This window comes from Nicotiana tabacum, chromosome 10, assembly GCF_000715075.1.
Source record: "Nicotiana tabacum cultivar K326 chromosome 10, ASM71507v2, whole genome shotgun sequence".
NCBI classification, from domain to species: Eukaryota; Viridiplantae; Streptophyta; class Magnoliopsida; order Solanales; family Solanaceae; genus Nicotiana; species Nicotiana tabacum.
This window is the reverse complement of record NC_134089.1, coordinates 141,497,840-141,511,318: the sequence shown is the minus strand read 5'-3', so window position 1 is coordinate 141,511,318 and position 13,479 is coordinate 141,497,840.

Below are 13,479 nucleotides of genomic sequence, written 5' to 3'. Positions count from 1 at the left end.
AATAAATAATCCCCAAGCAAGAAACTGGGGCAAGGGTTGCGCTTGTTGTAAACAAATATGATTTCGAAGGTTGTAATTTTGAACCCCAAATTGATTTGTTTTTGAGCCTTTAATACCCTTTCTTTCTAAGCCTATCCAAAAAACCCACATTACGGTCCAAAGAAAGACCTTCTGATCAGTCTGCAAAAGATGCCAAGTCAGACAAATGAGAATCTTACCAGCGAACATAACATTCTGTTCCACAGCAGAAAGGACTCTAATCTCCAGCAGAGAGAGTCATACCGGCAACACTCCAAATCCCCAGCTAGAAAGTGATATAAATGAGAGAGTCTTATCGGTGAAAATCTTCACGGACACCATAAGGCGATGAAAGCTGAGAGAAAAACCCAAAATGAGAGAGGCTTGATAGTGAAAACCCTTCGGGCACTACAAGTCGAATAAGATTGGGAATCAGATGGGGAATAGTCAAGGGAAGACCTTGAAAGACGATTGATGACGAAGGATAGGCCACATATACATGTCATGACCATTAGAGTCAGTGTTTTCATTTGATAGGTTTTTATTTATAGTTTCTTTTGTTAAAGAGTCATTTTTTCCTTTGTCTTTTATTCTGTTCCCTTTTATCTTTTCCTTTCATAGCAATTTCCCCAGTAGAGTCTGTTTGGTCAAGACCAGTGGGAAATGACTTCAAAGTAGACCATCAGCTTTCCAAGAAAAGATCTGACTAGTACATCCAAGTGATATAGTCAGTAAGGAACAAGCGCGAGGCCAGTGTCAAGAAAGATATCCCCAGCAAAAGGATTGACGAGTGTCAAGAGGGATATCCTTGCCGAAATCAAAGGTTATTAAACCTCAAGACCAGAGCCCGTGGAGAAAACAAGAAAAACAATAAGCATGATTTGGGAAATTCATGCGAGACTAAAAGGTCGGGAAAATGCAAGTTTCCGAGCCATGCCACGAAAGAAGAGGGATATCCCCAGCAGAAAAGGATTATCCCCAGCAAAGAATATCATCCCCAACAAGTTGTGGAACGCAGAGCAAGGAAGGGAAAAGGGAAAACCATCCCAGTGGGAGTATCACAACCAACCACCGCGTTTTAAACTAACAAATTTTGTTTAAATTGAAACAGGTAAAGGAAGTGGCATTGATGACAGAAATGCAGGCCATAAGGGAGACTGTCAAACTGGGGCAGAAAATATTCCTTTCATTTGGAAAATTTTCTGGAAGTCAGATACTCATTCAGGGTAAAATGAATATAGCACCAGTCTCAAGGGAAGTGGTCTTTGAACCAGTTTTACCCCCAGCATAACAAGTTTTAATAAAAGAAGTTGTTCCCCAGCAGACAGAACAAAGGGATTACATTTGTGCTCAGAAAAGCAAAAACCATTATCATCCTCAGCAGCTTCCAGAAGAATGAAGCATCGATTTAAAGGGATAAAATTCCCCAGCAGCATTATCCTCAACAACGTTATCCCAAGAAGATAACACTTTTATCCCTAGCAGTGTTGAGCGAAAATAAATTCTGAAAAAAAAAAAATTGAATTTGAAGGAGGGGAAGAAAGGAGGCTCCCATAGTGGTATTATCCCCAGCAAGCAAGAACAAAGCAGAGCGAAGGAAAAATTGAAGAAGAAGTCAGGCGTCCACCTGGAGAATGAGGATGAAAAAAGAAGAAGTCAGGCGTCCACCTGGAGAATGAGGATGAGAATTAAAGAAGTCAGGCGTCCATCTGGAGAATGAGGATGAGAAAAGAAGAAGTCAGGCGTCCACCTGGAGAATGAGGATGAGAAAAAAGAAGTCAGGCGTCCACCTGGAGAATGAGGATGAGAAAAGAAGAAGTCAGGCGTCCACCTGGAGAATGAGGATGAAGAATTAAAGAAGAAGTCAGGCGTCCACCTGGAGAACGAGGATGAAGAATTTAAGAAGAAGTCAGGAGCCCCCCTGAAAAACAGAATGACGATATATTGGTTGAAGTTGGGAGCCCGCTTAAAGAAAGGAATGGCGATGTTGTTGTCAGGAGCCCGCCTGAAGAGAGGAAAGGCATTTTTAAAAGTTGTTGAAATCTTGCCAACCTAAAGAAAGGAATGGCGATGTATTGTTTGAAGTCAGGAGCCCGCCTGAAGAGAGGAATGGCGATTATTTTCAAAGTTGTTGTCAGGAGCCCGCCTGAAGAGAGGAAAGGCGTTTTAAAAGAGTTGTCGAAATCTTGCCAACCTAAAGAAAGGAATGGCGATGTATGGTTTGAAGTCAGGAGCCCGCCTGAAGAGAGGAATGGCGATTATTTTCAAAGTTGTTGTCAGGAGCCCGCCTGAAGAGAGGAAAGGCGTTGTCAAAAGTTGTTGAAATCTTGCCAACCTAAAGAAAGGAATGGCGATGTATGATTTCAAAGTTGTTGTCAGGAGCCCGCCTGAAGAGAGGAAAGGCGTTTTCAAAAGTTGTTGAAATCTTGCCAACCTAAAGAAAGGAATGGCGATGTATGGTTTGAAGTCAGGAGCCCGCCTGAAGAGAGGAATGGCGATTATTTTCAAAGTTGTTGTCAGGAGCCCGCCTGAAGAGAGGAAAGGCGTTTTAAAAGAGTTGTCGAAATCTTGCCAACCTAAAGAAAGGAATGGCGATGTATGGTTTGAAGTCAGGAGCCCGCCTGAAGAGAGGAATGGCGATTATTTTCAAAGTTGTTGTCAGGAGCCCGCCTGAAGAGAGGAAAGGCGTTGTCAAAAGTTGTTGAAATCTTGCCAACCTAAAGAAAGGAATGGCGATGTATTGGTGGAAGTCAGGAGCCCGCCTGAAGAGAGGAATGGCGAATTATTTTCAAAGTTGTTGTTAAAGTTGGGAGCCCGCCCATAGAACAGAGGCATACATTTCAGTCTTTAATTTTCAAGCATTGAACTTGGGAGCCCGCCCAGATAACAGAGGCATACATTTCAAGTCTTTAATTTTCAAGTATTGAAGTTGGGAGCCCGCCCAGATAACAGAGGCATACATTTCAAGATCAAGTCAAAGAACAATAAAACAGAGGGTTACAATAGGAATCCCCAGCAGGAAACAATAAAATTCCCCGGCACCGGGAAGCAGAAGGTTGCAACAAGAGGTCACAGCACAAACTCAAGTGCATGTGTCAAAAGAAGAAAAGCACCGGAAAAAATGCAAGCAGACAAGAAAGCAAGGCAACAAGAAAAAATTGCAGTATAGCTTAGCTTCTTGTTTTCTTTTAAACACGGTGTAACAAGGAGATCAGTAAGCAGTAGTAATAGCATGCAACAACAGTAACATTGCAGTCCAACGGTAGTCCCAGCTACCAAAGTTTCCCGAACTACATTGACCTGATTCCTGTTTAGCCCAGGATATGTAGGAAACCTTTGAAGCAAAGGTTCGGTCAAATCTTTTTCAAAAAATGGTTCAACGGAGTACTCGGATGGGCAAAAATCGCTCCCTTTATCTTTGCACGAAAACCCTTCGTGTCTTCGGGCAAAGAGGGGCAGCTGTAAGCACGTGATTTTTGCCCAATATGAGAAATACTCCCAAAAAATGCAAAATAAAATGATTTTTCTTGATGTGCAATTTTGAGTGTTTTTGTGATATTTTTGAATAATTATTTGTATTTATTTGTGCATGTTTATATGCTAAATTAATAAAAAATACAAAAATATGTCGCATTTTGCATATAGGATTCAATTCTACAATTGTTAGTAATTAAATTTGTTTTACAAAAATTAAAAATTACAAAAATAGGCATCGTTTGCATTTTTAGCATTTAATGTCCAAATATACAATTTTATGCTTAATTAATACTTAATTGTGCGTTAATTGTTATTGGGAGTTAATTTGCGCTTTTATAACTTAATTTAGTTCTTAATAATAGTTTAAGTATTTTTATAATTTAGTTTTAGAAAAAATAAAAGAAGAAAAAAGAGCGAAAATATAAAGAAAGTCGGAATTGGGCCTCTTCTTCGATTTCAAGCCATAGGCCCAAAAAATGGCCCAATCTTCCCTACGACCCAGTCCATTTCGAACTGGGTCGACCCAGTCCATAACCCAAAAGACCCAAACCCTTTTGTCTTACATTTTACAAAAACAAAACAAAACAAGAAGACAAAAAACCCTAAAAAAAATTCTAAACAATCCGCCACCCCCTCCCCTATCTTCTTCTTCTCCAAATTTCTCCAAAGCTCATCCATGGCTTCCCCCTCAAGCTCCCATGGCAGCCTCGTCCTCATCTTCTTCATCGTACCATGAACGAGCAGTCCCATGGCTGCTTCTTCTTCTTTTGAACACCAACAACTCCACCATCGCACCATGAACGACCCCAAGCTTTCTTCATCGCGCCATGAATGACCCCAAGCTCAAGCTCGTTCATGGCTGCTTCCTCACAGTCCTTTTCATCCTCTTCGTCGAATAACCAGCCTCGTCTTCCACCCGAGGTAACCCCAGTCACGCCGGAAAAAACCCTCGACCAACGAAGGAGGAACCCCATCGCTGCGGTTTCCCTCCCTCCTTCCAGCTGCCTCGCGACTGCTGCTGCCATGGCCTCCGCTGCTGCTGCTGTTCGGCATCGATCAACTGCTACTGCTTCACCAAAGTACGTTGACAAAGCTCCTCCGTTGCCGCAACGCTGCCAGCCCGTCCGTTACTGCCTTGTCTACTGTTTCAACGACTTCCATGGCCATGTTTCGGTTCTTTCATTGCCATGGACACAGCTAGATTGCTGCGCACGTTGCCATTTCTGCTGATTCCTTCATCTTCTTCGTGCTTCATAGTTGTTTTAAACCGGTTAGTTTGGTTTTGAGTCTATTTCGTTTTTATATTTTTCGAAGTAAAAGCCGATAAGTATTTGATTCTTGTTTGTTTTGTTTATCGTTTGAATTAATTTTTAGTTCATGTTCATGTGTTATTTGTTAAATTAATTTTCAGATTTTAAAATGGAAGTTTAATTAGTTGTTTTCATATTCATGTCATGTTTTGTATTATTGTTTAAGTGAATATTTGTTAGTTTGATGTTTGTTAGATTCAAATTGAAATTTAATCAACTATTTCTTCAATTTGTTTCATGTGTTTATGTATAGTTAGAAATTGTTAATATTGTTAAGTTCAAGTTTAAGTTCATAATTGTTTCTTCGTCGATCTTGTTATTTGTTTAAAGAATTTAGTTGTATTAAAGGAATATATTGTTTTAATCGTATAATCGTCATGTTTGTTGTCTTAAAATAGATTCATTCATGTTCATACTTTGTTTGGATGATCTTGAATCCGAATTTTGTATAGTTTGATTTCTTGTTTACCATTTATGATTATTGCTTGAATTGTTCTCATAATCTTGTTTTAAGTTTAATATAAGAATTGTTTGTTGTAATGTTGTTAGAGTTGATTTTAAGTTCAATATGATTAAATTTAGAAATCTTCATACTTTGATTGTTGTTGTTGTTGAATCCGAAAATAGGATTGTTTGTTGCTAAAATATTGTTCGATCAAATTTTAGTTGTTCTTTGTTGTTCAATTCGTGTTCATGTGATTTGTTGTTGAAATGTTGTTAAAATCGTGTCCATGTGATATTGTTGTTATGATGTTCATCCATGTTCATATTGTTGTTTGAACATTGTTAGAAATTGATCATATTGTCTATATTTTGGTTAAGTTTGATTAATTGATGTGTTATAGCTGATGGGTAGTTTGGTAAATTTGTAATACGTTCAGGGGTAGTTTGGTAATTTCAGTAAGGTCGGAAGGGGTAGTTTAGGAATTGTACATTTTGAAATTGTTTATTTGAAGCATGAGGGACAAAATGAAATGGGGTGGGTTGTGATATGATTATTTAATATAAAGGGGGACAAGATTTAAATTAAAGGGGAATCTTGCATTATTTTAATTAAAGCATGGGGGACAAAATATAATGGGGTGGTGTGATATGTTTATTTAATGTAATGGGGATGAGTGGAAAGATAATGGGTTGGGTAGAGAAAAAGTATTGATTTAATTGATTAAAAGATTTATGGGATGGGATTATATATATGGGAAGTCTTGAAGACAAATGAGGATAACAAGAATACAGATAGAGAGAAAAAAAACGGACAGAGAATAGAAGAGAGAAAAATTCCGAAAAATATTTAAGCTTTCAAAATAAAAATAAAAGCTAAAAAAAAATCTACTGCTTTCTTTCTTTGTTTGAAATTAGTATTAATGGTTGTTGTTACATTTAAAGCTTAAAGTTTTTGTTTTTAGGATTACTACTCTACCGGTCTGTTACTGGGTTGTTACTGTTGCTGGGCAGTTGTTGCTATTGCACTGTTATTACTGTTGCTGATTCTCATCATCATTTTCTTTTGCTTCCAATATCAGGTACATATCTGAAAATTCATGTCATGAAAAGCTTCAACATGGCAAGTAAATGAAGTTTGATTATAAGGATGTTTTCTACTCATTTAAATTTTATTAGTTTAAGTTTCAGTTTTGTTTTAGTTGGTTAATATAGTATTAAATCAATTGGTAGATTAATTCTCTTTCTTAATAACAAATGGCTTAGTTATTTTAGGAACGCGATCAACTCATTTCTTTTAATATATGAAATAATGTCAATGATTTTTTACAAAATATAGAGTTAGTGTTTGCAAATATTCGCATAGGCAGAATATAAGAATTGGTTTATTTATCTCAAACCCAATCTTCGTAAGCAAAATTAACCAAACAATTATAACCTCGGACTAAAAACAAGTGGTGTAAAAGAAGGATGAGATTTATAGATTGTAACTTTTTAAGTCAAAAAATGTGTAAATAGCGTTTGCTCCAAATATAACAATAAAAATTCTTCAGAAACTATTAATTTGTTTATCAAATTAATTCTTTTTCCAGTTTTATATGCGATTCGATTTTTGGATATGTTAATGTTGTATCCACGATAAAAATGGTAGTATTTTTAGTTACATGTTGTTTGTTTCTTTTTCATATCATTAATTCTTTAAAATTTGAATAGTTTTGAGGTATATAATTCATACGCGTAAAAATAAGACTTGTAGCAACGCCTAATAAATTTTGAATTCTTTGTCAAGAAATTTGGTGGCATCCCAATCGGTAATTCTCCATGATTCTTACATTTAAAAATAGATGGATGCAATAAACATTTATGGAAATCTATACTACTATTAAGAATATTTTGCGTGATTAGGGATGCGTTCGCGTAACCTGATTATATTTCTAAAAACAATTCGGATTATGCGTTCGCGCAACTTCGAACGAACATTTAATAAAAAGGGGGCTCTTCGGAGAATATCAATATTAATTTCATATAACTCGAGATGTGCGGTTCAATATTTAATTATACAAGAGCGACGAACGTTCTTAATTTTATTTTTAGCACAATTTCGTACTTAAGTCTTTTTTTTATATATAATAAAATTTTTTTAATAATTATTATATTGTGTATACGTACGCGTGACACGATTTTCACGTTAAAAAATATTAATATATAAAACGAATACACGTACGCGTGATTCGATTCGAAGAAGGGTCTTTAATTATAAACAATTTAAATAGAAGCGGTAACAATAAAATCATGCAATAAAAATGTATTTAATAAATCAAAATAATCAAGCCAAATATAACAGTTGAGCGACCGTGCTAGAACCACGGAACTCGGGAATGCCTAACACCTTCTCCCGGGTTAACAGAATTCCTTATCCGGATTTCTGGTTCGCAGAATAATAAACAGAGTCATATTCTCCTCGATTCAGGGATTAAAATTGGTGACTTGGGACGCCTTAAAATTCCCAGGTGGCGACTCTGAAACAAACAAACAAATCCCGTTTCGACTGTCCTTTAATTGGAGAAAACTCCCTACGCACCCTCGCGGGGGCGAAAAAAGGAGGTGCGACAACGGGTACGTGCGACAATGATCTTTATGCCACAAAAACAAGATTTATATCATTTGTTATTGTATCTCTTCAAGAGGTGAGTTGTGGTATTTCTTCATTCACTCCAGGGAATGAAAATGTGCTTCAAAAATAACTTTGGATAACTTATTATTTTATTTAAGCACAGAAAGACACAGCTTCATAATATTTTTCTGCTTCAGGAGAAAATTTTAATTGTGTTACTTCTTCATGAGCAAATTTAAAATACGAAATATTGAGCATATATTCCCTCAATCATATTACCTTTTTCGGAGGTGAATTGTAATATATTTACATCAAGAGCGCGTTCATATTTACTAACTTTATTAATATTGTCATATTTACTTCAAGGAATAGATTAATATTTATCAAAAGTTCTCATCCTTCAGGGAACAGAACATAATTATCTAAACGTGCATTAATCACATCAAATTGTGTGATGTCTTAGAATTTTTTTATGATTATACTACTTCAGGAGCAAACCGAGGCATGCATGTAATATAGAGAATATTTCTCTAGTTTATCTTCAATTGTAACTATAGAAAGCCTAAATTATCACATCTGGTGGTCATAGGCATATACCACTTTTGGTGGTTGACAAAATTTAGTTAAAATGAGATATACAAAATATAATCACTTATGGTGATTGTATATTTCTTGCAAACTCTCCTGGAGTTTAAATGGATCTAACGATGTTATTCACTTTGTAACCCTTTATTAAAATAATACGGATAAAAACAAATACCAAAATAGATAGTGTATACGTAGCATATAACCAAACAAGCGATAATAAAAATATTAAAATATAAGCAAAAGGCTCAAATTAAATTATGCAAATTTGATCACTCCAGATGTAAGTGATATCTACGTCACTACTACGAAGAAAGAAAAAACTCACTGATTCGGTCTACAATTGTTGAATCGTTGGAAGCCATCTTTGGTTTTAATGATAATTTTTCGGTGCTTCAAATCCAAATAATACAATAGCCCCTTGTCATCTTTCTCTACTAATACATCAGCCTTTTTCCCGTTTTCAAATTCTTGAAATTCAAGTTTCTCTGAAATTTCCTAAACATAATACAAAGACCCAATTTCAAATTCCCGAAATTCTGGGGCCATATAATAATTTTTTTCATTTACTAGCGCTCAAAATGGCAGAATCTCGTGTTGATAACGTATTATAAAATAATTACTATAAAGTAAATAAATTGAAGAGAAGTAGAAAGTGATTGATATATTATTTAACTTTTCAAACTGATGTATATAATGAACTGAAATCTCTTCTATTTACAGAAGAAAGGAAGTTGTTGTGTAAGCTGCTGTGTAAGCTGCTATTATATCAGATATGGATAATTTTTGACTGAGAGTAATGTTAATCTATAACGGAGTACTGAAAGGATAAGCTTATTGTACCAGATATAAATAATCTTCTACCGGAGATAATATTTATCCATAACCGAGTACCGAAATAATAAGCTTTTTTAGGAAATTTATTTCCAATAGAATACTAAATAGATAAATATATGTACGGTAAAGTTCATAGAAGCTTATTTACACGAAGTACTAAATCAACATCTACAATATAATATATCTATAACAAAGTTTCTTTTATTTTATACTTTGACAGGGACAATCCCGAATATCAAGTTTCCATAGCCATAAATTTCCAGTAACGTAGCGGCAAAGCATCTTCTATGCTTAGGTGTCCAATTTAGGTGTTCCACGTGGGACATGTCCATTCAATTTTGTACCACTGAAACTGATTCGGATTTTGTTCCGACCTACGAGCAAATCTTGAGTAAAAGAGACAATTATGACAGATGGGCAACAGTCCATTCAATTCTGAACTACGGATACTTATGCTGACTACAACCCGAGGCGTATACGGGCTTTAACTTTATAGGTTCAAAATTGGGAATTTTACCGATCTATATTATATTACCCTCAATGTTTAAGGTTTGTGTTTATTACATTTAAGCATACCAAATTACAATTTATATACCATAATTCAAATTAGGGATATAATTAAGGGTTCATTTTTATTAGGCATAATTATAGGACTGTATCTTCACGTTATTTGGTTTACCCGCCCCTCTCTCCTCCCACCCCCCACACCCCCTACGATTTACCTTCAGTTCCCAACCCCCACGATTTACCTTCAGTTTTTCCTCCATTCTCGTACAACCTCTTCTCACCCACAATTACCATCACTTTCTTCTCCACTTAATTACCTTCAGTTGATAGTATCCCCCACGATTTGAATTCACTTCCATCTTTGTCTTCAATTCCTAAATCATGAAAAAAACCAACACTCCCCAAAAAAATCATCAAAAGCTATATTAGCTGATATTCCAACCTTTGATTTGGTTGTTTTAACACCAAAATCACCACCAAAAAATTCACAAACGACGCATGCAAGTGAACAAACTACTGGTATTTCATCTCCTAGACAAATTCATGCGGAAATGAGAAGCAAGCATTTGCACGATGTTGATGTTGGTGGAGTTGATAAACTAGTCGACAATCAACTGAAACGCAAGGGGAAAGAGTTGAGTGTAGATGACGATTTTGTAGATGATTCTCCCAAAGTTCCATCTGTGAAAAAACACAAGGTCTCTCCTTCTTCATCAAAACCAAAGAAGAAGAAACCCTCAAAAAAAGTACCAAAATTGGTTAAGGAAAAAATTTCAATAAAGGTAAAGACTATTTATGTTTCCTTACTGTTTTGTAGTTTGATTTTGGTTGTAAAAATCTGTTGTTCAAGTGTTAATTTAGTGTTCAAGTGTTTTTTGGCCAAATGTGGTATTGTCCTAATTTTGTAGATTATTTTTCGCAATTTTGTAGGTTTAATGGAACTGTGATTATTAGACAGTGTATACTGTAGTTAGTTTGTAGTTGATTTGTAGTCTGATCGTTAAATTGTAGAGATGATATTTTTCATTGCAACCTGTATTGCTGCTTCATTTAACTTCATTCTAAATACAATTTATCTACATGTTGTGAGTTACTCGAAGTAACTGTTACATTCTGTAGATAATGTTTACAAGTGCATTGTTCTTCTTTGATTGTTCAAGTGTATTTTGGTAAAATGTGGTGTTGTCCTAATTTTGTAGATTCTTTGTCTCAATTTTGTAGTCTAATTGGAACTGTGACTCTTAGACAGTGTATAAATGTAGTTAGTTTGTAGTTGATGTGTAGTCTGATGGTTAAATTGTAGATATGATATTTTTTATTGTAACCTGTATAGCTCATATATTTAACTTCATTCTAACTACAGTTAATCTACATTTATGTGAGATACTTGAAGTAACTGTTACATCTTGTAGATAATGTTTACACGTGCATTGTTCTTCTGTTATTGTTTTGTAGTTATAGGTGTGGGTAGACTATTCTTCTTCTAGTTATATTTTGTATTTGTCATGTAGTTATATGTAGATTACTGTTTCCTTTTTATGCAAACTACTAATGTTCATTAATTTTATATTTTCTACAGAATGGACCTTACTTTGCACAACAAAATGTTGATTATGGTGTGCTTAGATTCCACAGTTTGTGTGATCCTAGCATACCTAGCCAGATACAAGCTTTACTCTCTCCGAATGCTTTAAGGGTTTTCAGAAAAACTTGTTTTGGTTACTTATTAGGTCTCCCCAAAATCTGTATGCAAAACCAATCACTTCATCTTCTGATGAAGTATGAATTAACAAAGTCTACTGACTCATATTTTTCAGTATTATTTAAGGGTGAAAAATTGAATTTTTCCTTGAGAGAATTTGGGTTGATAACTGGTCTTAATTGTGTGAATAAGTTTTCAGACTATGGTTACACTTCCACCTATGTTAGCCCTTTAATGAATACATATTTTCCGAACAAAGAAAGGGTTGAGAAATGTCATTTGAAAAAAGTAGTGACTAATAAAGCATGGACAAACGATGTGGATGCGGTGAAGTTGTGCATTCTTTATATGTTGGAATTTTTTGTTTGTCCTTCTGATAAAGACCATGTGACTTTCATAGACAAGTTTATGTTCTTTCTAATAGAGTCTGGTAATTTTGAGTCATACCCATGGGGTATCAAATCCTTCAAGCAGGTTATTGAATCTGTCCGACATCGTCTTAATCCCCATGTACATTCTTATCTGATACGGGGATGCTCATTAGCCTTGCAAGTGTGGCTATATGAGTGTTGCTCGTCCGTCAGCACCGAGCTTGCTACGAGATGTTCTGAATCTATACCTCGCATTTTAAGATGGTCAGCTACAAAGGGGCAGATTTGGTTAACTGCAATTGAAGAGAAGATGATCAAGCCTGAGTGGATCAAGGTATTTTTTTCCACTTTTGTATGATGCTACAATTACATTCATAATAACTACATTGAATCTACATTTTTTTGTCACTTGAATTAACTGTTATTTTCATCATTCAGTTCACAAACATGATTGAATCTGGAGAAGAGCTTGGAGTGCTTAATCTGCCAGACAAGATTCAATATGAAGATGAACATGGTGCTCAACCATCACATGTTCCAACTGCTGCTTCTCCATCATTTGAACCCAAATATACAGATTGAGGACATTGAATCTGTCAGTAGCAAGCTCATGAAGTTGGAAAAAGGGATTGTGCAGGTATTATGAATAACTACAATATATTGACATAATTTGCTACATTTTGACTTCATTACATAACAATTATAGTATGTTATACATTGTAGTTAATTTGTGGTATAAATCTATAACAATTATAGTTTGTTGAATTGTAGTGTAACTGTAGCAGTTAGAATAAGATTACCAACTAATTATATATTTAATTTTTAGGTTGATGTAAAGTTAGATGCCTATAGGAAGGATGTTTTTGAGGAACTCTCAAGCCTTCGAGAGTTCATAGATCAATCTTTGAAGGGTGTTATGAATGTGATAAACAAGAGGTTTGATTTGGACGAGTCAAAGGTAAGAATTTACATATAATTTTGTACTAAGACTAATTAAGACATATGAATAAAGTAGTCTCAAATATTTCCCAAAATTGTAGTTTGCTTGTAGTTCAACAAAAAATAATTACCAACATCAAGGAGATAACAACCAGCAATTCCAGTTCAATGCTGGTGATCAACTGCATGGAAGCACAAACAATACAGGTATCTACAAAATTCCTGCATACATATCTACAAATTTCAAGACAGCATTATTAAATTATACTAATCATTTTTTTACTATGTGTTGCAGCTACAATTTCTCCAAAACATTTTCAACCACATGTTGACTTATATCCTGACTTCCAAGAAGCAGCTGAGGCATATAAAGCAGGTACAGAACCATTCCTTCATTACAATAAGGTTTTTATGCAAAATTTTAATAATTTACACCTTAACTACATATTCCTACATATATCTACAATTCTCATTCCCAATTATTCATTCAAGCTGATGTTTCACCAGAACATCTACAAGGAAATATTGAGGAAGAACCAGTAATTGATGAAGTGGCTGAGCCACAACAAGCAGGTAATATATTCTCTATAACTCCATAATACTGTTCATATCTACATAGATCTACACTTATCTACAGAAGGTGAAGTTCCACAATCGCCAATTCACGCTGTGACTGTG